This window comes from Podarcis liolepis, assembly GCF_965112155.1.
Source record: "Podarcis liolepis genome assembly, chromosome: 3".
Taxonomy (NCBI): Eukaryota; Metazoa; Chordata; class Lepidosauria; order Squamata; family Lacertidae; genus Podarcis; species Podarcis liolepis.
The window spans coordinates 17,942,122-17,969,806 of NC_139557.1; the positions used below are offsets into that span (position 1 = coordinate 17,942,122).

General features: G+C 41.1%; 1 protein-coding gene and 1 long non-coding RNA gene across 10 annotated transcripts in view; both read left to right on the forward strand.

Moving 5' to 3' along the window:
* The window catches only part of MACROD2 (mono-ADP ribosylhydrolase 2), a 993,596-nt gene that overhangs the window by 275,734 nt on the left and 690,177 nt on the right, over positions 1 to 27,685 (forward strand). The gene's annotated exons all lie outside the window — the stretch shown is intronic.
* On the forward strand, positions 8,949 to 10,534 carry LOC310703509. Its single transcript, XR_014524205.1, has 2 exons — positions 8,949 to 9,181; positions 10,059 to 10,534. It is a non-coding gene; the product is annotated as an uncharacterized lncRNA (long non-coding RNA).

Below are 27,685 nucleotides of genomic sequence, written 5' to 3' on the forward strand. Positions count from 1 at the left end.
AAACCTTGACTTTTACACCATGGGTCTGGGTTTGGATGACACAACAATAATCTTGCCTTGTACTTACTTAAGCAACTGTATGTGTGGCCAGAAACACCCAAGTGTAATTAAAGCTTCAATCCTAAATAGACGTACTAGAGAAGCCACATTGAACACAATGAGACATATATCTGAGCAAGCCTTCATAGGATTGCAGTGCATGCCCAGGTTCCCCTTCACTGAGTAATAGTGCTGCTTTGTTTGAACATCACGTTAAGCCAAACCATGACCTAGCACGAAGGTGCAAGCTCCAGGGGAGAAGATTGTTGCGGCTTCACCAGTCATTCTTCTCATGCATTGAGCTAAGCCAGGCTTCCTCAACCTTTGCCCTCCAGATGTTTTGAGACTACAGTTCCCATCATCCTTGACCACTGGTCTTGCTAGCTAGGGATCATGGGAGTTGTAGGCCAAAAACAGCTGGAGGGCCGAGGTTGAGGAAGCCTGAGCTAAGCCATGACTTGGCTTTAGCATGTCATCCAAAGCGAGGTTTGTGGTTTAGTTCTATCCAGGCCAGTGCTTTTTTTCTTTAAAAAAATGTTTAGGGGTACTTTCATTTTCCTTGTTGTTGTTGTTGTTTAGTTGTTTAGTCGTGTCCGACTCTTCGTGACCCCATGGACCAGAGCATGCCAGGCACTCCTGTCTTCCACTGCCTCCTACAGTTTGGTCAAACTCATGTTGGTAGCTTTGAGAACACTGTCCAACCATCTCGTCCTCTGTCGTCCCCGTCTCCTTGTGCCCTCAATCTTTCCCAAACATCAGGGTCTTTTCCAGGGAGTCTTCTCTACTCATGAGGTGGCCAAAGTATTGGAGCCTCAGCTTCAGGATCTGTCCTTCCAGTGAGCACTCATTTTCCTACTCATATTGAAATACTGCCTCTCAACGAGGCCAAACTGAGATTCACAAGATGTTTAGGGGTATGCGTACCCCTGCGTACCCCCCCCCCCAGAAAAAAGCACTGCTCCAGGCTATAAAAAATAAAGGACTCGTGGTGTGTGGGGAATAGCTAAACCACAAGCCTGGGTTCAGACAACATGCTAAGTGAAACTACGGCTTAGAATAGCACAGCAGCAGAATGCAGGCCTGTGTAGAGCTTGTCTGAGGCAGGGGTCTTGCTAGAACAAAGTTATAAACTCAAAAAAGCAGCCGGTCCCTGGCAGTGACCCCTGACTAGCTTAGTCCTCTGAGGCCCATGACAAGTGTACCCAGCTTTACCCTAACCCCCCCCCCCCGCATGGGCCTGGGGAGGAGCAAGCATATTGGGGTCCTGCATGGCTATATGTCATACTATGAACCAGACCATGATTGTCTCAGAATAGCTCTAAAACATGAAATAAGTATCTCAGATTTAGGTCTACGCATGCTTTTCATTGGCACTCCAGTAGGCCCTTCCCCACTAAATATGCTAGCTCTCCATTCTAGATGTGTTTATGTCAGTTTGTTATTAAGGTATTTTAAAGTCGCAGACGTAGGTGCTTATGCTTAAAGAAATTTGAATTTAAGCCATTAGAAACAGCTACTTCTGTTTTGTTGGCTTCAGTGCATCACAACTTTGAAGAGACAGCATCCTTTGACATTAACTAAGCCCCTCTCTACTATATACCGCCTTTTATTTCCTTCTTGAAATAAAAGGTTGCATATAAATTGTTTTAATAGTAATAATAATATTGGCCAAATTTAGGCTGAATGATCTGCTGTTCTTGTTTATTGGGTTTGTTTAAAGCACTGGAATTTTCAAAAGAAAACATTGGTACATTTGCTTAATAACAGAGTAATGCACAACTGCAGTATTTGTTAAATAAAGCATGCTACGTATTTCTACCCTTGAGATAATAATTCAGCATGCTATATCATTCACAGAAGATTAAGTGTATACCATACTAGGGAGAAATGAAATTCATGTTCATTGCTGTAGAATCTGCAGAGTTTAGTGCCAGCTGATAATAAATGCCCAGTCAACAGCAATGCTAGTCTCTGTAATGAGAACATCAACGTAAATAAATCAGACATTATTGAAGACATTTTTCCCCTGTAAGAGGAAAATAAAATGTGCTATCTGGATGTTATTCACTGCTGATTATTCATCTATATTCATTGAGTTTCAGCGGGTTGGCCATTTAGGCCAACAGTTATGAAAATGGGATGCTTTGTGAGTTAATGGTTTTAGGGTTGCACTCGACGATTGTGTAAAGTGATGGGGCGAGAACAGAAAGACAGCAAAGATCTCAGATATTTGAGTTATAGGTTCTTTTTACTTCTTTGTGCCTTAAAAAATGCCTGCAGTATTGGAAGTGATGCCTAGCTGTTGAGTGTGTATTGCATATCTTAATATTCATAGGATTGGAGGCTAACTTTGGCTGCAATTCTAACCATGTCTATTCAGAAGCAAGTCCCATTGAATAGAGTGTGGATTACTTCCATCTAAGTGAGGTTAGGATTGCAGTCTTGGTCAGTGAGTCTGCATCCACTAAATCTGGATCCCACCCATAATTTCCATATATTTTCCCTTTAATGATTTGTAAATTTAGAAGACTTTGAGACATAATGCAAGTATAAACTTGTTAGAAACTAAGAAACCCAGGGCCGTGCACTGGGTTTAGACGAATGTTGAATTTCATGCCAAATAGAGGTGCATGAGCAGGGGAGGGAGCTGGCCTGTGGAGTCCTGCCTGCAGGAGCAGCCTCCAGCAGGTAAGTGGCGGCAACAATGGTGACCTGCGGGGAAGGCCTCTTCACCTGGGCGGCAGCGCCCCAGTTAGGTGAGTGGGTTGGCGAAGGAGCATCAAGCAGCCCACCGCCCAGCCCTGGCGTCAGGCCATGCCCCTGCCCCACACACTGCCCATTCCTTCTGCATGTTGGTGAGTACCAACCTTTTCTTTTCCTAGGGAAAAAAAAGCACTGCTTTTAGTATCAAGAGACTACAGTGCTTTTTTATTATTTTATTCATGATTTTCAATTTTATACATTTCAATAATTTTACAATCATTTTAATAGTTCAAAGCTTGACTTCCTTTCCCCTCTTTCTGTGGTTCATTAATTTTTTTTATATATTTTCTGCATATTCCAAATTAACTTAATTTACTCATTTATTCATCTACTTTAAATATATAATGCAGGTTATTAATATAATCTCGCCGATGTTCTTATCTGTTTACAGTTTATTTGTAAAAATTCAATAAGCCATTTCCATACTTTTATAAATAGTTTGTTATCTTGATTTCTTATCTTTCTGGTAAGTTTCGCCATTTCTGCATATTCCATGAGTTTTTGTATCTATCCTTCTTTTGTTGCGGCTTCTTATTTCAGTTTTTGGGCAAGTAACTTTCTTGCCACTGTAGTTGCATACATGAATAAATTTCTATACAGTTTGGGTAGTTCTGTCCCTATAATTCCCAAAAGGTGTCCTTGGACTCTTATTGATTTGGTATGGGTCCAATACAGACCTGGCAAAAAATGCAGTAGCTACTACCCTTGTTACAAAGAGCAGGTGTCAAAATATCCTTACTCTAATTGTTTTATAGCCTTCTGAAATTCAGACTGGCCTCACTTAAAACAAAAGGCGAGTGACGGGGAACACACTAGTGTTTTTGAAATTGACCACAATATAAAAAAACCAACCAACCCCCCAAAACAAGGCAAAACAAAAAACAACCACCTTCTATTACACTTTGAGTTCTCTTGTAATAGCAATTTATAGCAAATGCAGTGAGCTTGGAAAATTGGCAATATAGATATGTCCCTGGGAGCTAACTTCTAATCAGTATTGCTTAAGATGGATTTCTTTTAATCTCCTCCATGTGCATTGGCTAGCAACAGTTCAATGCAAGGGGAAAAGAAGCAGAAGGATGGGGATAAGTTTGCTTGCTGCCACACGAGCCAGCAGCTTGCAGGGCTATCAAATTTTGCACATCAATAAGATATGCTTTGTGATCTATTGGTGGCCATAGCTGGGACAAGATCTCTCCAGTGTTCTGACTGTACAAGCAGGCTACTTTCATGTGAGAAGGGACAAAATACACTCTGCGGACAGCTAGACTGTAAACACAGGGTGGGCTGTCGAAGAGGACAGCCTTGAAATCTATTCAAGAGCGCCCCGTTTTACTCTGTGTGGCGATCTCTCCAGCTGTTTGTCCACAGCCTCTGTACTCTTGAATGTATTTCCCACTTGAATTAGCATTGGAAATTTTGAACATGGCTTTCATGTTTCCTTTGGAGAAGGCTTTGGCTCCCATTGCGAGCAAGAGCAGCAGAGCTGCGCCACAGTGGAATGGAAATGCTATTGTCTCTTTTGAGTAGAGGAAAGAACCATGAACAAAAATAAAAGCTTATGTGACCCAGCTGAGTGTGGAAACCAAATCTATGACCTTTTGCAGTATGGAAAGATGCAAGTGTTTTGTGGGGAACGGCAGTCGCTTGAGTCATTAATTCTCCATGACCATGTTTTACTGGAATGTTTAAGGTTTTTATTTATTTTTTATTTAAAAAGTAAATATTTTGCATGTATAACACTGTAGCTAGCTAGCTAGCCCGCCCTGCCTTTTATAATATTGATATTTTGTATTATTGCTCAGTGTATCCTGAAGGCAACCAAGTTTTCTCCACTTGAGAGAATATAATGAAATATAGCCTGAAGCTGAGATCTGGGAGTAGGGAAGGGGGGAGAAATTTGCTTGGTTTGCATTCTTACCTAATTTGCACCTAATTAAGCAAACCAAATCACAGGTAACATTTAAATTTTACACTTCTAGTTTTGTGACTATGATCTCCAACCAAAGGTGTGTAGAACAATGCATATATTAGCTCTGTTATATTAAGGGAAACTACTTTCAAAAATGCATGTATTAGGCAAAATTGCATTAAAAATGTTTATATTAGGAGAAATGTGCACAGAAATGCATACAAAGTAAAACCTGCAGATTGGTGCAGAAATTGGGCAAACTGAACTGAAATTTGGGGAAATGGAACATTTGGGAAAATGGAAAATTTTACAGATTTGTCCATCCCTGGATCGGGGTGTGTGTATTTGAAAGTTGATATATAGCTTCCCCTATTCTTCAGAAACTGGACCTGTAATAGGTAGGCTTCATTGAATCTTGGAGTCAGAGATATAATTCAGACATTTATTTTCTTTATAACTTCCATTTCCCCCCTCCCTCTGCATAAAAATCCAAATAACCTCCTCCACATGTAAAACTAGAAATCACAGAGAAGGGAGCTTAGCCCCAGAATTTCTCTTTTTCTAAAATCAGCCAGTGGTGGTTGCGTTGGATCAGGGCCCTGACACAGAAGCAGGGATTTACAGTTTCTCCACCAGTTGCTCAATTTGCTGTGCATGTGTGTGTGCGCGCATACACACACACACACACACACACACACACACACAGAGAGAGAGAGAGAGAGAGAGAGAGAGAGAGAGAGAGAGAGAGAACGAGAACACAGGTTGCTGTGCCTTCCGTTGTGGGTGGTGGTGCAACAATTTACAATGAAAAAATGGTGCAAGGGTAATCAACTAAACCTCTGCGCTACAGTCCTGATCTAAATTTGAGGGTCTTGTGACTGCTTTTAGAACATGAAAATTACACTGGGAGGAACTCGGTGTCACACGCCTCTGATTCTTCTTCTGTCAGCGCAAGCAATTCAGTTGCCAGATGGAATGGTTCTCCATTTCCTACCCCTACCCATGATGTGCTGTTCTGGGTGTTCTCCTGACCCTTCTGAGTCATTTTTGGAGGTGTGCAGGGGGAGGAGAGAGAAGAAAGTCCTGTTGTGCAATGCTGCCCATAGTTTATATTGCAAAGCACCATAGAAATTTTAATTATTAGACAAAACAGAAACACTCTAGATAAAATATCCATTAAATAAAAGAGAGATCCATTCACAGAACACCTGTTTAACATGTAATTTATTTAAACATGGATATTTTAGTTGAGTTCCTGCATTGCAGGGGGTTGGACTAGATGACCAATAGGATTCCTCCAACTTTACAATTCTATGATTCTCAGGGCAAAACACAGGAGTACATGCATAGCTGATTGCTCTTTTATTTTTATATAAACATTTTGTTATATAAACATATTCAGGGGCAAAATGCATAGGTAAGGAGAGTTAGTGGTAATGACATGCTTAGTAGTTACCTCCAAAAGGTATATCGTATATCTTGTGACAGCTAGGATAAAGTTTCCATTGCTATATCCTAGGGTAGGGTTCAGAATAGGAATAGATGAAAGCATCACAAGTTCCTTCTAACTTGCAAGAAAGCTTTTAAAAAGTTGAAGTCTGGCTGCGAATTCATTGTAAAAGATTGGTTTTTGTGTGTGTTTTTTTAAACTCTCCCAATAAATGTGCATGTACAAAAATGTTTCGGGACAATAGTATTCTGAATGGAATATTTTCATACATAGCTGAAGAATGGTACTGGTTTCTTCTTGGAAGAGGCTTTTATCCCATACTATTTTTCAGCCTTTCAAAAAGAATATTATATTGTACTACAGGAAGGAACTATTTTGCGAAAGGTAGAAATGAAACTCATCCTTTCTACAAAGGAAAATGCTTCATTTTTTTAAAGAGAGAGACAGAACGGAATGCTTGCATTTAGCTATTGACTTTCCAATCTCTTAGAGCTGTCATTGTCCTAAACTCACTCAGAATCACATTTTTAACTGTTTCGTGCTTTGATAGGACCATCTCTGCTTTGTCAGCTGTGAAGGAAGCTACAAAAGTTTATAAACATGAGAAAGAATAGGACATCAAGACATTTGATGTTGTATACTATTTATTGCAATAATTTGCTAGTCACTTTTCCAGCACTCAAGGCAGGCTTCCTCAGCCTCGGCCCTCCAGATGTTTTTGGCCTACAACTCCCATGATCCCTAGCTAGCAGGACCAGTGGTCAGGGATGATGGGAATTGTAGTCTCAAAACAGCTGGAGGGCCCAGGTTGAGGAAGCCTTGTTCAAAAATACAGAACAAATGAAATAATTACAGTACAGTGGTACCTCAGGTTAAGAACTTAATTCGTTTTGGAGGTCCATTCTTAACCTGAAACTGTTCTTAACCCGAGGTACCACTTTAGTTAATGGCGCCTCCCACTGCTGCCACGCCGCTGCCATGTGATATCTGTTCTCATCCTGAAGCAAAGTTCTTAACCCGAGGTACTACTTCTGGGTTGCAGAGTCTATAACCTGAAGCGTCTTGTAACCCAAAATACACTGTAAAACCTACAAGAAGAGAAGAGTAACAAGCGCAGCCAAAAGCCAGCTGCCAAAGGCCAAGCCCTCTTAAAGACTGGTGAAGTCAGAGAATTAGTGCAGAAAGTTCATACCACAGCACTGGAGAAATGGATGTAAAGCCCCTGCTTCTCCTGTAACAGTTGTTTTAATTAATTAACAGAAATTATTTACAAGCCGCTTTTCAGCCCAAGCCCTCCTAGAGAAACAGTCAGTAAAATAAATTCCCAATAAAAACTGCATCATAATTACTAAACACACACATACACAAAACAGCAGCAAGATAAAGCAGTAACAAAATCACTCAAGGGTTTGTTGGGGGCGGTGTTTTGTTCCCCCCTCCCAGCTAAGAAGTCTGAAGTGAGGGAAGAAATTCTTATGCGGACTTGATGCTCAAAGCCAGGAGCTAGTGTGTTCAGGGGTGGGGGAAGTAACAGGGTATGTGGGACCCAGGCCATGAAAGTCTTTAAAGGTACTTTGAATTGAACCTGTGAGAGAAATGGATAGAAGGGGGGGGGGATAAAAAAGCTTGGTTTTAACAGTGGTTTGTAGTTTCCCAAATAATAAATGATTTATTTAATAAAAACTGCTGTTTTCATTGAAAGGCTTGCAATTAAGAGCTCCATAGTATTTATTTTTGTCAGTCAAACAATCTATTGAAAGTGTAGTAGTAGACTAAATAAGTAACTAGTGGATCCATTTTTGTAATGTGAGAGAAGAGGAGGATTTTATTAAAAGGAGTACTGGATGTTGATAACTCCATATATATCCAATGCATTCAGTCAGACTGGTGTGAGAAACGCTTTTGGTTTCCATTTGCCACCATTACAACCTGAAAAGCAATTCACTTTTAAAAAAAGGGGGAAAAATGAGTTCATTGAGGTATAATTGCCAAACAGTCTCATTCATGCCTGTTCATTTTATTTTGTTTCAAATTGGATATTTACTGCCAAGCAAGAAGGGACACAGATTGCATTTCCAGCTTCAGAAGGTCCCACTGGACAAATTCTAGTGATTTTAGTATAAGAATAGAAAGAAGGTATGGAAGGAAAACATGTTAGTTGCTCTGGCAGTACATAATATGAAAATGTCTTATTGAAAGAATGCATTCTCTGAACTTTGGCAATGTAGGGTGCACTGTAATGCTTATTTCGGTTTGCAGCAGTCCACAGTATCTTGATTCCTAGAATCATGGAATCATAGAAAAGCAGAGTTGGAAGGAGCCACAAAAGTCATCTAGCCCAACCCCCTGCAATGCAGGAATCTTTTTGCCCAACGCGGGACTCAAATGACCCATGACTCTAAGATTAAGAGTTTCATGCTGTACCGACTGAGCCTGGTTTGCACTTAATGCTAAGCTAAACAATGGCTTAGTGCAAACAAACATGTGCAGGCTTCTGGGAGATCACAGCCATTTTGATCCTCCTCAATAATTTTGCCTCTGCCCTACCCTAAGCTAAATTGTAGTTTGGCTTACCGTGTCAACTTGAATGCGGGCTTGTAGCTTAGCTCTCTTAGACAAACCAGAAGCTGTTAACCATAGGACAGACCAAGGTTAAAACTTCCAGCTTGTCAGGAAGGAGCTAAACCACAGGCCTTGATTTGGATGACACGCTAAGCCAAACCACCAGGGAGGAGTAAAGCAATTATAAGCGCTGTTGCTGTTGTTATCTCAGCTCCTAGAACAAACAGAAATACTTGGGCGGCTAGATGGGTGTCGCCAGCTTTGACTCTCATCTTTGCAAGCCAGAACTGTTAAATTCTTAACCACATGTTGGCTCATATTTCTCCCTTCATTACTTATGTGCTAACATGCTAATGAGCCTTTACAGGCTGAAATATGTGTCCTTCTGAGCCTAATGGAGACTGTTTGTTGTGGAGTCTGAAAGCTACTTGCAGATGTTTGCAGGTATTTGAAAAGTTTTATACTTGTATGTTCTCCGTTGTATGTAGTTGTCTAAATTGTATGGCCAACATCCAGTGCTACGTGAGCAAACTTCCGTTTACTCAGTAACTCTTCACCACCACCTCCTGATCACTGCAGTGCCTCCTCTGATCTGCTCTGAAGGGACCCTGACTACCAGAATAGATTTTGAGTCTGTTGTCTCTTCATTATCCAGCATCTCTTTCCCAAGCCTCCCCCTCTGACCTCTCATTAGTATCCCACCACCAATCCCTAGGCTCTGAGCATTCCTCCCCTGAGGGTTTCCTGGATGGCGCTTGCCCCAATTCCTCATCGTCCAGCCAGTCCCCGACACATTCCCTGTTTGGAAGCAAATGCCTCAGAAGCAGTGAATATATCTTTAAAAAAATTCCACCTTGGTTAAGAACAAGAGCAGGGTGTCATTTCTGTCACTTACCAGGACAGTGTGAGAGCAGGGCAAAGTAGTAGTAAGGCTGGGACTGCCCAAGCACACTGTTGGAGCCAACCCAATGTTACTACCAGTGCACCCAAATAACCATAATTTAGCCACTGCCCAGTCCTGCTCTGGACCATTCTGGTAAGCAGCAATGATGCTGGTTTTGGGAGGTCAGGTCCACATCACCATTCCTGACACTCTTGCTTTAAGAATTCAAATGTCTAGCTTTAAAATGGTTTTTATATAACTTAATGGGCATATTTTCGAAGTGCTGTTTGCTTTTCTCCGACCTTTCTGTTCTTGACGTTAGGATTGTCCTCGGGTTATTAAGAGTTTACTTTTATAAGCCCCACCTGATTTTCTAGTAGTTGTGCAGGTGATGAGAATCTGTTAAAATTGAATCAATCCCATCCCTGCTATTCGAATGGTCATTGCAGGAACCCAACATGGTGATAGCACAGCTTCTGCAAATAGTGCTAATCTGCTGGAAGGAAGGGAAAAGCTGGGCATCTCTCCCCACCACCACCACCACCACCAGCTGAAGCAGGGACAGCCCTGATTATCTGTTTGGGATCAGGAGGGGATGTCAGAATTGTGTCCCAACACTCCGCATTCCCTACAGAAGACAGGATGCTAATAATCTGCCTCAGTTAAAACAGTCCCCAGACAATGTGAATGGATATTCACAAAGCTACTAACACATGAAGCAGCAGCCATGTTACCCAGATTACCGTGTGCAATGCGCCTTGGATGTCTATTTTTCACACTACTGGCACACGAAGACACAACCTGTCAACCAATCATAACCCAGCACAGAAGAAAAACAGTTCGAATCAATGAAGGAAACATTATAATAAAAAATTTATATTGAATGTCAAGACTGCATGTTTGATTAAAAATGCCTGTAACTATTCGATGAGGTTGTTATGATTGTGGTTATTATTTTCAGCGGCATGGTATTTTATGAACAATTGGGTAGAATTTTTTATTAATAAAAAATAAACATAATTTATTTCGTGCCAATGGCGTAGCATCGTGTGCAGAACAGAGAATTAATGCAAGAAGCATAATTTTCATTTGGCTACAGCCATGCTCACTGATGTATGCATATAAAAATCAAAGAGAGGATAGCACCATATATCTTGGAACGGAAATGCACATTATCTTGCTGTATTTCTTAAAACAGGCCTGTAAGGTCAGTATCTGTTATGGTGTGGATGGAGAGCTGGGGCTAAGAGTGGCTTGCTTCTCATTTGAGAGTGGAAGCTTCTCATTTGCATCTCAGCTTCTTAGCCATCACACTAATCCAGCTTTTAAAAAGATTTTTTTACCCAAGGTGACATTAGCTCGCAGTATTTTATTTAAACTGCAACGCAGAGAATGAATTCATTTTTCTTCTTGCAGAAGTGCAAGAACACAAGTGGCCTAATCAAAATTTGTTGTCCCCACCCCCTCCGTTTTCCTCCATGTACATTTGTTCACAACATTAATTTATCCAATATTTGTGAAACTCACTCCCATAGCTACAGCAGCAACAATCTGCAGTGGGCAGCAGTTTCTCCATAATGACATGAGCCCTGATGTTTGCTCATGCATAGTCTGTTTCCATTCATTTCATTCACATCTGATAAACAAGGCTTTGAAGTTAAAAGACGCTTTGTGCATCAAGACGGTTTTACAGGCACTATCATCAACCTTAGATTGTGATTAATGACTGTGCTCAAACAAAATACGTCGGCTGCAATCCCTGTTGTCTGTTAGCATTTATACAATCGAAAGTAATTGGCAAGGTATCCATCTCATGCAAAGCTGTTTCTGTTTCTTTTTGCACAAGGACAGTCTGCAACATGTGGTTTGGGGAAAAAGAAGACAACAGTAACTCAGAATACAGTCATACCTCGGGTTGAATATGCTTCAGGTTGAGCACTTTCGGGTTGCGCCCTGCGGTGACCCAGAAGTAACAGAGCGTGTTACTTCCAGGTTTCGCCGCTCATGCATGCGCAGACGGTCAAAATGATGTCACACGCATGTGCGGAAGCGGCAAATCATGACCTGCACATGCGCAGACGCGGGGTGCGTTCGCTTCAGGATGCGAACGGGGCTCCGGAACAGATCCTGTTCGCATCCTGAGGTACCACTGTACTAAGAAAAATGGGGGGGGGGGGCTGCCTGCCTCCACCTTTCTGTATTTGCTTCCATATATACCGGTAGTTCTTTGACAGCCTTGTAAGATGGCACTGACATTTTAAACGCTGAACAAGTTAAGTGATCAACCCAAACTACACAAAGAAATTGATGTTGTTGTTGTTGTTGTTATTAATACCCTGCCCATCTGGGCGGCTCCCAGCAGAATATTGAAAACACGATAAAACATCAAACATTAAAAACTTCCCTAAACCGGGTTGCCTACAGATGTCTTCTAAAAGTCAGATAGTTGTTTATTTCCTTGACATCTGATGGGAGGGCGTTCCACAGGGCGGGCGCCACTACTGAGAAGGCCCTCTGCCTGGTTCCCTGTAGCTTCACTTCTTGCAGTGAGGGAACCACCAGAAGACCCTCGGAGTTGGACCTCAATGTCTGGGCTGAATGATGGAGATGGAGACGCTCCTTTAGGTATGCTGGGCCAAGGCCATTTAGGGCTTTAAAGGTCAGCACCAACACTTTGAATTGTGCTCAGAAACGTACTGGGAGTCAATGGACCATTGTTATGTGGTTTCGGCAGCCACTCCCAGTGGCCAGCTTAGCTGCCGCATTCTGGATTAGTTGTAGTTTCCAGGTCACCTTCAAAGGTAGCCCCATGTAGAGCACATTGCAGTAGTCTCAAGCGGGAGATAACAGGAGCAAGAATAGATAATGTCACTGAAAGTTACAGATGTATAGCAATAGCACTGTTTTTGAAAAAAACTTCATCAAAGTTAGCGGGAGAATGCAATGCAATGAGTGCCCTGCACACAACATTAAGGGGCTAAATACAGATGCTCTGTTCCCGGCTGCTATTAAAACTTGTATCTGTCATAAGTGTTGCGTTCACTTGCTAAAAAATGGCTTCACTTGCAATCAATGCTGCTGCACAGATTTATTGGAAAGCAGATCTTTTCACATAAGCTTCATGTAGTAATGGGCCTCTCTGTTCTCATTCATCAGAGCTATTGTTGTTCAGAAAGCTTAGCCAACATACATGAAGAGCCTTGTGACTCAACTCACTACAGGAAATGCTGAAATCAACCCTTTGTTGACAGCTTCTGTTTCTCTGAATGTGATGGATGTGGAGGGAGACTGGAGCAAATCTCATGTAAAAACAGCCATTCTGTCTTGCTTTAAACATGATAAATGGGTTGCTTGGATGCATGGGTACTAAAATTTTTCTGTGCTTGAGTAAGCAGGTATGCTGTATCTGTGGTCCTGATCTCTTCTACATACCTTTCTCTTCCAGTTTGTTTCTAACACAGCCCCTGGTGGGAATTCCTGCCTTAAGCAGATATGGGCCCGATTTAGAGGCAAGGGAATTCTGTATATCTAGCTGAAAAAGTTAAGCTGTCCCCTTTGTGAAGAAATGCTGTAAACACACATGTCAACAGGCTGACTGGGACAGAGGCATTACTGCAGAGAAGAGATTTCATTATTTCTTCTTGTGGGTGTTCTTCAGCTATACAAATGTTGGTTTGAAACTGATGGTGCCCTTTGTTAGCAGAGAGACACTTCCATTTCCACCAAGTGGCCTCTATTTCTGTCAGTGCCTGAATTCCTGCTGAAGCCATACACAGCTCACCCTATGCTGTTCTATCAAGGCTTAGGAGCAGCTTTTCGGTGGGTGGATGGGTGGTGCAGTGTGGAGGAAAGAGTAAGAAAGGTGTGTTTTGTAGTGATGTTCCACTTGCACTTCTTTGTATCCAAGCCATTTTGTTCTGTACAGTCATAGAGTCATAGAATCATAGAGTTGGAAGAGACCACAAGGGCCATCGAGTCCAACCCACTGCCAAGCAGGAAACACCATCAGAACACTCCTGACATATGGTTGTCAAGCCTCTGCTTAAAGACCTCCAAAGAAGGAGACCACACCACACTCCTTGGCAGCAAATTCCACTGTCGAACAGCTCTTACTGTCAGGAAGTTCTTCCTAATGTTTAGGTGGAATCTTCTTTCTTGTAGTTTGGATCCATTGCTCCGTGTCCGCTTCTCTGGAGCAGCAGAAAACAACCTTTCTCCCTCCTCTATGTGACAGCCTTTTATATATTTGAACATGGCTATCATATCTCGGGTTGAAGTTGCTTCAGGTTGAGCGCTTTCGGGTTGAGCGCTTTCGGGTTGCACTCCGCGGCGACCTGGAAGTAACGGAAAGCGTTACTTCCCGGTTCCGCTGCTCGCGCATGCGCAGATGGTCAAAATGACGTGGAAGTGGCGAATCACAACCTGCACATGCACAGACGCGGGTTGCGTTTACTTCAGGATGTGAACAGGGCTCCGGAACAGATCCCGCTCGTATCCAGAGGTACCACTGTACAAGGAACTTTCTGCATCAGGCCCACTCAAATGCATCTGGCCCCTCTCTCCCTTATAGGCCCTCTTATCCCTCAAATCAGCTGAGCAGTATTGTGGGGTTAACGAGTTGTTTTTATTAGTCTGTATTTTATGAATGGTTAAAATACAACACGTCATATCTAAAACCAGCTGTTAAAATATGATTTGTCCTGACAGCAGCCCAGTGACCAATATCATCTGCACGCGAGTAGAAAGATAACATAGAGGAAGCCCATCCAACCCATCCTTGGGTATGACTTTCACAATCTGGGGGCAGCCACAGAAAAAGCTTGCTCTTGGCTTACCACCATGTTTCCGCGGTTGATGGGACTTAGAGGAGTTGCTCATTTGAGGATCTTAGCACCTGGGCAGGTTTGTATAGGGAGATAGAACCTTCAGGGAGCCTGGGCCCAAGCCATATAGGGCCTTATAGGTCATAACCAGCACTTTGAATTGTGCCTATAAACAGACTAGTGAAGTTATTTTAACAGGGAAGTAACATGCAGCCTAATCGGAAGGCCAGTGGTTCAAATCCCCAGGACGGGGTGAGCTCCCATTGCTCGGTCCCAGCTCCTGTCAACCTAGCAGTTCGAAAGCACGTCTTAAGTGCAAGAGGATAAATAGGTTTTAAATACATAAAACCACAATAAGGCAGGAAGGTAAATGGCGTTTCCGTGCGCTGCTCTGGTTTTGCCAGGAGCAGCTTAGTCATGCTGGCCACATGACCCGGAGAAACTGCCTGCAGACAAATGTCGGCTCCCTTGGCCAGCAAAGTGAGATGAGCGCTGCAACCCCAGAGTCATTCGAGACTGGACTTAACTGTCAGGGGTCCTTTACCTTTACCTTTTTAACATGCAGCCTGTCACAGGTCCCAGTCTGGCTGCATCATTTTGGACCAGCTGAAGCTTGCAAACAGTTTCCAAAGGCAGCCCCACGTGGAGCGTGTTACAGTAGTCCAACTCTCCTATGGTCTTCACATGTTTGATTTCTGTTCGGCGTGTTACAGATTTTATATTGGGGTTTCAAAACTTCTCATTCAGCAGCAGATCAATCCAGCTTGTTCCTTTATTACTGTTAAGGAAAAGCTATTCTGCAAGTATGGTAACCTACGCCATCATATGTCTGTCTTTTTGAGATAGATCCAGTCATGGGGTCCTTATTGTCGTTTTATGTATTTAACTGATTTTATAAATAAATCACTTTGTAATTTGGAAGACTAATGATAATAATTATGAATAACTAGCTATATAAAAAAAGCTGCAATTGAGCACTTTCAAACTACTATTATATATCTATTTTGAAAGCACTTTCAAGTTGTTGTCATGGGTACATAAATGTGACCTCAATATTTAACAAAATATAACCATAGAGAGAGGCAAGATTTATAAAACCAGCTTTTGTCTAAAACGTGCACCTTGCAAGGCACAGACCTGTATGCATATTGATGAGAAACAGGAACCCAAATGACTTACACGCATGAATACTTCAAAAACACTTTGATTCGCATCACTTCTTGACAACCAGTCTGTCACTCAACAGAGCATTCAGATTTCTGTAAAAGAAAGTGCCCCTTTCTGAATCACATGATTGATCCTGACTATTGACTTTTACGATCGGGTAATTCCCCCTCCCTGCAATGTGACTGATACCTTACTTTGTGAATATGCTCAGATGGTAGCTATATGTTGCTGGAAAGTCTTTTAAAAAAAATCTGAACGAGTTGAGTTTGAATCTGCAATTTATAATCTACTTTTCTCAAAAGAATGGTAGACATTGTATCATAGCTTATAGAATGTACGACGAACATACATGTTTTTTTGCTAAATGGGAGAGTAGCTTCAAGAGATCTATAAATTTGAGCTGCTGCCATTGTTAACTGATACATCACCCATCAATGGAAAAATGGCAGAGTTTTTGTTGTAAAGTTCAAAGTTGACAGCAAGTTCAGTGTATTAGAGGTAATATGAACATGCACTTAGCAGGTCAAAGTTTATACAGACTGATGAATGAATGAATGAATATTAACATTGTTATCTTGCTTAGAAAATACTGAAAAACCATTTATAAGATTCTGTAGATATAATGCAGTGTTTTGTTTTTCAATATAAGCAGGATAGTCAATATATATGTTAAATTTTAACACATGTTTAAAAAGCATAGTTCACCTGAAGGGACAAATGCATTTGTGTTTTATCATTGTTTTGTTTTTACCAGCTACAACATTTTGGCATGGGAAGGCCTACACATTTGAATAATTTTATAAAAAAACAGGGAAGAATGCTAATTGAGTAGCTTTCAAATAAGTTTTTCTCTCTCTTTGCACTTGAACACACTTGTTTAAAATTCAGGTAAAAAAAATTCTCTATTATTGTGTGCCTAATTAAATGCCTGAAAAATAGTGATACTAAATTAATGCGTGGCAACACGTGTAATGGTCTATGTTGTTTTGCTTGCATCCAGGTTTAAGGTTGTTATGATCTGATGATAACAGTGGACATTTGGGTCATGTTTTATGGTACAATTTAATGCTGTTTATTGTGAAGAAGCAATCTCTCTACAACTCTATTTAGTTGGTGCTTGTTTTTACATATTGCACTTCATAATAATAATTAGTACACCACTTGCTATTCAAAATCTGTAAGTGACTTACATAAAGCACAATAAGATATTTACGAAGAGGAAAAAGCTAGATATATTATTATACCTAAAATACAGTGAAGTGATGAATCTTATGAAACAAGGCAAACCTGCTCAAATAATTTGCTTTTCAGAAGGCATTTAAAGCCTGCTGCTGTTTCTGCCTCATGAGCAACGTGTGGGTGTTCCAGAGGGTGGGTGCCACTACCAAGAACACACTTTTGAGATGTTGCAAGATGGCATTCTGTTACTATGTTAAGATAGTAGCAAAATTCATAAAGCTTTTTTAAGAGGGGTGGAAAGAAACACTGAAAATGTGATTTTCTGTTGTTGTTTTAAGCCATATGTCCTGTTCTGATTATGATGTTTCAGACAATCAGGTGATAATTCAGTTATGATATGTAAATATGGTAGCATGAATCCACCATTTAAAATTCTATTTCTCAAATTGCACTGCTTTTTGATAGTAACATCCACAATAAAATATTATGCTCAGTAAGTATTGTGATGCAAACTGTGGACCTTATCCGCCTTTCTGTAGTCATTACTTGTATTCAGTTGGTGTCATTCTGACAATTTATGAGAACCACTTTAAAGGTATAGGGTAATAATATTCACTGTAATTCACTGAGAAACTGATAGAATTACATATCAACAATTTAAAGAAGTCCTAATACGGAGAATTATTGGGCAATTTGCAAAAATACTGTTGGCATATGGGGAATTTGATCATACAGATAAAAACATTTCACCTCACTGTCTTTTATTATATTGTACTATATAACACATGGTCACCACCTTAAAAATTAGCTTTGAGGGTCTCTGTTGTGTATCATTTAGGTTGGTTGTATCTACATTACTTGGATTGCTCAGAATGATCTTGTTTACAGGGTTTTAAAGAATCAAAATACCGCACTTTTCTCTCTATAACACGCAGTTTTTTTCTCCTAAAAAGTAAGGGGAAATGTCTGTGCGTGTTACTGAGCGAATGTGTGGTCCCTGGAGCCGACTGGCCCGAGTGCAGGGGCAAAAATCATTTCACACGTCAGGGAGGAGGGACACCTGAAGAGAGGAAGATGTTGCTTTCCTGCATTCTGCCTCAGGGTCTTACTGCCTACCCTCTTCTGTTTCGGTTGCTGTTTGCTCTAACGGAACAAAGAGCAGGGAAATCCCCTCTGCTCCAGGCAAGCAGAGGGGAAAGGAAAGGATCGCGTCCTTCCTTCTAATTCCTCTCTGTGCTCCGGTGCTGCTGCGTCCAGGGAAACATTTTAGGGACTCGCAGGCAGCCGGAAAACATGCAGGTGGGAGAGAGGGGGGGGCTGGCTTGGGTGGGTGGGGGAAAACTTTTGCCTTCCTTTCCTCCCTCCCGTTAAATCCCTCTTCTGCATTCTTAGCCAGCTGCTTCTCTGCACACCCCTCTCGTGCTCCTTGTCCCTTCTGTGTTTTTCCTTCCCTCCCCACTTAAAACGTACAATGGTGCAAAAACGTGGTTACAAAGCATGGATCCACATGGATCCTCAGGATCTTTGCATTGGGTCACCCCAAATTCACCATCAGATCACATAGCATGTCCATGGCTACAGCCTGCACCAAAAAAATCACGCACCCACTGTTGCCTGGGGCTGCAATGGTGCAAAAACGTGGTTACAAAGCACAGATCCACAGGGATTCTCAGGATTTTTGCATTGGGTCACCCCAAATACACCATCAGATCACATGTCTGTGGCCACAGCATGAGGCAAAAAAATGAAACATCCACAGTTTCATTCAGAATTTTATCTCCCTTGTTTTCCTCCTCTAAAAACGATGTGCGTGTTATGGTCAGGTGCGTGTTATAGAGCGAAAAATACTAAGTACATTGAATAAAATTTAACTCACAATTTGTTTTGGCTACTATTCCAGTTCAAGTACTGTTTTTGGAGGTTGTTGAATGTCTGCTGGCAATTAGAGAGTGTAACAAGCCAATATTTTTAGGATATCGGAGGTGAAATCTTTCACTGCTCTGTCTCATCTCTAGTTTAAGCTCCATTTTTGATCTCAATATTTCTGGGAAACATTCTTCTGTTAATGCTTGGAATCCTTAACAGAAAATTGATCCACGCCTATAATTTGAGAATTGGTGTCTTTTACACAAGGGCTTTTCATGTGAAAGTGACAATCCAACAAAACTTCAGTGCAACTGGAATAGTGAAGCTATCGGTTTACCAGCACAGAGTACGGCAACAGCTGCCTGTTCCAGACAAAGAAGTCCTTTTCTGAATTTGCATAGTAGAATCTTATAAGGTTTAGGCCCTGTTTAGCATATGTATTAATAGCATGGGTACATTAACACAGATATGCAATGATAAAGATATTATGATAGTAGAAGTAAGCTAAGCCATTAGCAAATTACTTCTCAGTTGAGGGACAGTTTACAGTTTCCACTGGTTGTCTGTTTCCGTGCTGCAGAATGGCTACTTTCTGAACTATGTAAAATTTCAATATTTGCCCAGGTGCCCTCAGTGGTTAGGAGTGGCTTGGAAAGGTAACAGAAGCAATTTTTAAAGAGTCATCAGTCTAACATGGTTAACAACAACAACAACAACAACAACTTGTGTAGTATTTTTAACACCAGGTCCCTAGTAACCCATGCAACGTAATTATTTCTATGTAGTGGGGTTTATTTTCTACCCAAAACCGCTTAACATTTGAACACCTGCTGCCTCACCTTCCATTCTTTAAGATTTTAACCCAATGCAGACTACATGGCTTCAACATTTGGGGTAGATCTACACACAGAAAAAACCCGGTTTAAATAATTAAGAAATTGTTATAACAAAATACTATACTATGGGAAAACGCTATGGAAAATTGCATATAAACCGCCCCACCGCCCCCGGTTCCATCTGGTGTTGCATGTTTATAACACATTCAAAATGCTGTTTTCTTCTAATATTGCTGAGTCCCAGCTGTTTTCCCTTCTCTCTCTTTCTCCATCCCCAGTGCTCTGCTTACCACCTTAACTGGATGAGGAACTCAAAAGCTTCCATTTTTTGATATTTTGATTGGCCTAATTTGGTTTTAACAGGGATTTGAAACTTAACATTTTTAAACACATCAGTTAGTCATGTTATAGATAACTTATTTATTATGAGTCAATATACTCATGCTTCTGCAGTATTGAATAAAATGGCTTCTTTATTACACACATGCCCACTTTAGGTGTTTAAAAGTAATGCATGAGAGCTCTAACTGGGTTAGAGATGTGCCCTACCTGCCCAGTCCAATGTCCTTGTATACTCCAGGCGTTCCTGTTCCACTCCTGACCTTCCCATATTTCACAGGAAGGTCTGGAAAGGGATTTTAACCATTTTGCAGAGAACCTCCTCACAGTTGGCAATTTTGTATTGTCAGGGTTTCCAATCACAAGGAAGCTTCTAAACCCATTTAATAGGCAGCACTAGGAAGACACATGAAGTTTGGATGGAAGACGAACATCCAGTTTGTGAGGATATTGGGAACCAGGGCAGCTCTCACACTCATGTATTCTTTCTCAATGACTGAAGAGGGCTACTACACTTTCATAGTAATTGACCTCAAATGTATTGATTTGTTATGATTAAAATTAAATGTTTTCAGTGCCTTATTTTTAAATTAATTGATCGGAATGTGAAGGAAATCCATCACTGGCAGTTTTAGCCAGTCTGGCTTTTGCAATAAATATATTAGTCATAATTTTATTGGCAGAAATTATACTCCTTGGGTTACCTAGAGTCCAGGATTTCAGATAGAAAGAAAACTCTGATTGTTTATCTTTATGGAAGAAAAATCTATTAACTTTAAAAGGCCAGAGGTTAATGGAAGAAATATTTGCCATTATCTTACAAAATGCTGCTCAAAAATGTAGAAAGAGCTCTCACCCTCCAACTGATGCATTCTAAAAATATGACCTCATTCTACTATCACTGAACAGAAGATAAAATGCAACTGGGGCTGTGAATATTTATTTAGCAGATAGTAAGGAAGTATTCTTCATTACCCATCCACATCTGTAGGATAATTTATACATTTGTTAGCAAAGGGGAGGGAGTACAAACAAATATTGGACATTTCCTTAAGGTTTTTAAAAATGAAATTCAGCAGAGTCCTTCATATGTTTTCTCAGAAGTCCCTTTGGGTTCAGTGAAACTTACTCTCTAGTAAGTGTGTTTAAGATTTAAGATATAAAACTATCCTGAAAGAAGTCTGTCCACATTGTATTCATAGGCTGGTATCAACTGTTTGGCAACAGGGAATTTTCATTAAATCAGACAAAGCTGTTCATATAATCCCCTATGTAGTAGAAAATATTGAAAGAGCTGATTAAAATGGATGTGGTAGAGGGGGCAATATTGGCATTGTAATTTAATATAGCTTCATTAGAGAGAAAAGCAGAAAAAGTGAATATGTGCCCTTGTATAAATTAACAGAAAAGGGCATTGTTTTTGCTGTAATCTATATGGTTGCCTGCCAGAACATACAGAAATGTGCAGCAGCATGTTTTTGCTCTGCAACAGGCTAAGTTCTCCACCACTGTAAGTGATAATTCTTAACATCAAAGTCCTAGACATCAGAACTCAGAACTAAATCCCACTAGGCTCAGTGGTACCTTGGCATCTGGAAACACAAAATGGCACATACAAAATGTTAGCTAGCATTCCTTAGAGCATCCTTAAATTTTTAATGTTTGATCTCTCACAGCCCATTATGTATGTAATTAAATCAAAGGACCCAGTAATCCTTTTATTGTATTAAGAGATATAGTCATACCTCGGGTTACAGACGCTTCAGGCTGCGTTTTTTCAGGCTACGGATGCGCCGAAACCCGGAAGTACTGGAACGGATTACTTCTGTGTTTCGGTGGTTGTGCATGCGCAGAAGCGCTAAATCACAACCCGCGTGTGCGCAGATGTGCCGCTGTGGGTTGCAAACACTGCGGGTTGCGAACATGCCACCCGCACGGATCATGTTTGCAACCCGGGCGTCCACTGTACTTGGATTGAAGGGGACATTACTGTCTTTAACGCAATGATTCTTCCACTGACAGTTGTGTTCACTTGTTTGCCAGCTTGTTGAGCCTGAGCAGGTGAGCAAACCATGATGGACCAAGCCTACCATGATATCTGAACCCAGAACCTTAGTGTATTCCACCATAACAAATCATGATCACTAAGCCAACAACAAACTGGTGCAAGGCTGACATGAAGGGGTTTAGCGAAACAGGAGTGATCACTCATAATGTACATCTTATTCTTGTTAGTTAGTTAATGTTTCCATTTCATCTATGGCAAAATTGTTGTCTACAAAAGCCAGGGAAAGAACCTGTTTCTAAAACCATTTGAATTTGAACTTCTCTGAGGCACGCATCATAGTTTATGTGAGGTGCAGTGATGTGGCTGGTAAAATAGGCATGTCTCAGGCCGAGTCAGAATTTAGAGCCAAAATTGGGGTTCTGTCAGGCAGTCTTACTGATCCCACAGCTTATTCCCCCCTTTTTTTGTTTAGGTTTCTGCCTGATCAAAGTTCATGTACTTCATAGAGTACTTACGGAAGCCCTGATCTGGGCCCAGGGCTGAAACGTCATTGTCTTCATGTAATGAATAGTCATGCTGTTGGGGGAAGGATAAGCATATTACTGTTGCTTCTCCTTTTAAATGTAGATTGAATTTTTTAAAAGAATGTGATCTGATTTTGAGTTTTGGAATGGCATTTTCAAACCTAACTGGACAGAAGGAGAAATGTTTACTTGTAAGAGAATAGTTGCTATCTGTCAGACTGGAAATGGAGTAGGACTATAGACTGGTTGAACCTTGCAAAATACCCTTTCTCCCCCATCACATGGCCAGCATATCCAGCCTTGAGTTTCTACTACATAGCAGGGGTTGTTCTGGCTGAAAGGAAGAATTAAAAGCTTTTTCAAGGAAAAAGGCTGGGAGCGTTGGACCTTGTATTGGCTTGTAAAACAATCAGTTGCTCCTCTGTGGTGAAGGCATGCCCTTCAGATCTAACTTGGGGAAGTGGTTTTGTAAAAGCCATGTACAAGATGATCATTCCTAATAGATTCAGAAGGGCTATATTTTTTGAAAGGTGCTCTTTTGTATAGATGCGTGTTGTGATGTGACACAGAGCACAGGATTTTAAGCATCATGTGGAAACTTGACAAAGTAGATAATGGGTATTTACATTATCTAAATAAAAAGCTAATTATATTGCAGTGTAGAAAATGCACAAAAGAAAAAGTGCCAGTTTTTTTTCATAATCTTTGCTAATGGATAATAGCTGGGTGCCTTATATTGCTTTGAGTTGCTGTAATAGATCCAATGGGATTAAATAGCGCAATGCAATATTTGAAGAATACTAAAATCTTGAATCCGTGACGAAGGAACATTTTTTAAAATAAGGGGCGATGTCTCCACCATTCAAAAATATCATGGGAAGAAATCAGAAAATAAAAGGTTCTGGTTTTCATGCCTTCTGAAATGGCAGATGGAAGCTCTTCACCATGGATGGATCTGCCTGAATAAATGGTGATGCTGTCTCCCTGACCCCTGCACGCAAATCCATTTGTTTATAGAGCTGCAGCCTGTTTAATAAATATTATTATAAAAATAAAAAATATATAGAGCTGCAGCCTGTAATTCCACTCCTGAAGAGGATGATTTCTGACTGCCAGCACTAGCTACTGCTGTCCTTTTACCTCCAGAAAATTCCATAAGTTCATTGTGCACTGTGTGAAGAAGTTAATTGGTATTGCTTTATGTAAATTGTTACTGTATTTATATAAATAGAATAAACTAAATTAGTAAGCAGTGTGTTTTGCCCTACCTAACCAGCTGTGAACTTGCTTGAAACTTCTCTCTCTCTCTCTCTCTCTATATATATATATCGCTTCTGCTTCCAGAGATCATCGTTGGGAAATTTCTGCTTAGCTCTGTGCCAGTTGTGTTGCAAGGTCTCCCAGAGTACCATCCTGTCTCCCATGCTTATGAAGCTGCTGGGAGATGTCACCTAGGGATTTGGGGTACAGCATCACCAAAACGCAGATAAAACAAGCGCTTGGTTATTTTTTGGAGGCAGGAGTGGACTGGATAAGGGCCCATAACCTGAAGCTGAATCCTGATAAGCATTGTTGGTGCATGGTTCTTGTGCCCAGGAATTAGGAAGGTGGCTTCCTCTGAAGGAGTAGTTTTGCAATTTGGGAGTACTTCTGAATCAGCACTGTGCTCCTGAATCAGCACTGTACTCCTGAATCAACATTGGCACTGAAAGTAAAGGTGGCTTCAGTGTCAAGGAATACCTCTTTCCTACTCCAGCTGGTACATATGAAACAGGATAGTCTTGCCACAGTGATCCATGCTCCGGTAACTTTGGGACTAGATTATTGCAATGTGTTCTACAAGGGGCTACTGTTGGAGCCATTCTGTGTTTTTTTTTTAAAAAATATTTATTAGAGTTTCCAATTTTTTACAAACAAAAAGAAAAAAGCAAACATAAAAAACAAAAACACATAAACTTCACAGCTTATTTTCTCATAACATATTTCCCTGACCTCCTCATACCTCTCCTTCTTGTATACCCAGTTCAAATTATTTATACAGCAAATCCTTATCTCAAAGCATTACAGCTTGAAAAGAAAAAATGAAAACACCTTATTTTCTCTCCAACATCTTAGATTATTATAACTTGGAATAAAAGAAAACCATTTTATCAAATTCCATTTACCATTACAGCTAGAAACCACTTAATTTCAATCCAACATCATTCAACATTCCTTAATTTTACAGTATTTTTGTAGATAGTCCTTAAATTTTTTTCCAATCTTCTTCTGCCGACTCTTCTCCCTGGTCACGGATTCTGCCAGTCATTTCTGCCAGTCCCATACAGTCAATCAGCTTCTTCTGCCATTCTTCCAAAGTGGGCAAATCTTGCATCTTCCAATACTTTGCAAGAAGTATTCTTGCTGCTGTCGTTGCATACAAAAAGAAAGTTCTATCCTTCTGTTGGAGCCATTCTGAAGGCTGCAAGTAGTGCAGAACGTGAGTGGTGTCTCCAATCAGAATCATAGAGTACTGTTTCTGCATGAGCTGTGCTGGCTCCCAGTACACTACTGGGTCCACAGTTTTGATGTGAGACCCAAATGCATGAAGACACTCCTCTCCCAGTACCTGCTGGCCTAGGTTTCCAAATCTGCTTGAGTGGGGGAGAGGACTCTGCTTGTGGGTCTCAACACAGTACTGTAGAATGAGGAATGCTCTCTCCTTGTTGTCCCTCTCATTGATGAGTTTCCAACCAAGTTTCAAGATGCATCTCTTTCCCTCAGTCCTTCAGGAGACTCTGACACTGTTCTATCCCAGATATGTATATTTGCTTGCATTGAGGTGATTGTTGGATTATTGTTGGAAGTACTGATTAAATAGTTTGAAATGGTATTGTTTAATTTATTGTTTTAAATGTGTTTTTGTATACTGCCCTAGAAACTGATGGACAGTGAACAAACTGAACAAACAAATAAATGGCTCCTTAAGGAGGTGGCACTTTGGAATAAATAAATAAATATACTTGTAGATATGCGTTCCCTCTCCAACCTCAGTGGACTTCAAACCACTTTGCAAGGCAAATGTGCATTTCAAATCCTGCAAAGGGAAGACAGCTTGGAGAGGGAGAGGTACAGCAAAAAAGCAGGGACAGAAGCTTCCTCTCCTCCAGCTGTTGTCACAAAATTGTCTCCTCCCAAAGCTGATTTTTCATAGAAGAATGAATTTTTGAGTTTTGAGTTTTTGATCATGTGCTAAAGTTCTATGCTTAGGATCTGATTACTTGACTGTAAACTGAGTTCACCTTCTAAGGTGAAAGACTGGAAATCTACACTTGTCATTCTAAGAGGTCATATGTAGTTTGGGGAGAAAAGTCATTAAGTGGAATCTTAAGGAAAAAAGAAATCTCTTTTATTTTCAGTAAAATATTTTAAGTCAAATGAGCTCCAAAGAGTCAGTTCTGCAGTATGTTTTCATGATGAATAAGGACATGCACCGAACAAAGTTTGGCACCTGTAATTTTACGGACAGTAACATTAGGCTTCATTGATAGTTTAAAAAATGAGGTAGATAGAAGTCATAGATGTTAGATAATAGGCTTAAAAGGAACTCTACCCCAATGGGCATTTTTTAAAAAAAATAGTCTGCTGTTTTCTTTCTGATGTGGAATCTGGCTGTGCTTGTCACTACCGTTGTCTGTTCCTATTAATTCTTTTTCATTACAAGGATGTTCGCCAGGTCTGACAGCTGTATACTGTATGAGCACCTCCAATGCTTCCCACTGTTTCAAAGCAATTTGCTTGGTGACTGTGAAAGTTGCTGAGCATAAGTAAGGCTGAGCTTTGTGAATTGATGACAAAGTCAAATTTCAGCTTTTTACTCACATCCAGAGTTGGTATTATGTGAGGGCAGTACCTATCAGTGTTATCCCTTGGCTTATCACCACAGAAGTTCAGCAGTGCCTCTTAAAAAGATTGACAGCTAGACCTGCTACTTTTGAAATAGGTAAGTGGGGTAAGAGAGCTGAAAATGATGCCAATATACTTCATATGTGCCTCTTTGGTTTCAGATAGTACATGGGTACTATCGATTCTGTACTATAGGATGCTCTAGAGTCTAGAAGGCTTAGTTTGGCCCGAATCGAGTATACACTTTCAGAGTTAACACTAAAGACATTGCTTCTGGTAAATGAGCCACCATAGGCACTAGAGGGCTGTGAAAATTTGTGTCCCAGACTTTTTAGACTTGTCTACCCATGTACTAAGGGATGCGGGTGGCGCTGTGGGTTAAACCACAGAGCCTAGGACTTGTCGATCAGAAGGTCGGCGGTTCGAATCCCCGCGACGGGGTGAGCTCCCGTTGCTCGGTCCCTGCTCCTGCCAACCTAGCAGTTCGAAAGCACATCAAAGTGCAAGTAGATAAATAGGGACCGCTCTGGCGGGAAGGTAAATGGCGTTTCCATGTGCTGCTCTGGTTCGCCAGAAGTGGCTTAGTCATGCTGGCCACATGACCCGGAAGCTGTACGCCGGCTCCCTCAGCCAATAAAGTGAGATGAGCCCCGCAACCCCAGAGTCGGCCACGACTGGACCTAATGGTCAGGGGTCCCTTTACCTTTACCTGAAACCATGGTTGCCACATGTGACCCCCCCCCAAGCTCTCCTACCCCACTATCAGGCTCTGGGGTGACAGTTCAGTTTGTGGCGTTGAGTTATATACAGTCTTGCAATGTATGCCACCAGGATCAGCTTCCTCTTAATACTCTCTCTAATAATAGAATATATGCTCAAAGAGTTTATGTACAGTGGTACCTCGGGTTAAGTACTTAATTTGTTCCGGAGGTCCGTTCTTAACCTGAAACTGTTCTTAACCTGAAGCACCACTTTAGCTAATGGGGCCTCCTGCTGCTGCCGTGCCGCTGCCGCACGATTTCTGTTCTCATCCTGAAGCAAAGTTCTTACCCCGAGGTACTATTTCTGGGTTAGCGGAGTCTGTAACCTGAAGTGTGTGTAACCTGAAGCATATGTAACCCGAGGTATCACTGTACTGGGAAAATGGGGAGAAGACAAGAATCAAGATAGTTTACTTGTGTCCAGTTTACCTGTGTCCAGCTCTAATCACCTTTTGGCTACCAAGAAATCAACCCAACATGTTAGCGTGTGCCCGACATGTGACTGTTACCACCTGTAGTCAGATGATGTTCAGCACTGAAAATAAACTAGATGATTTCTCTAGCTGTCTAGGGGCACAAGGCATTCTGTGCAGATTATAGCTGCATGGATATGAGTGCTTAGGCTGCCTAGCTGTACTTGGAAGCCATTTCCAATAAAACCAGTGGATTAGTTCTGGACTAAGTTATT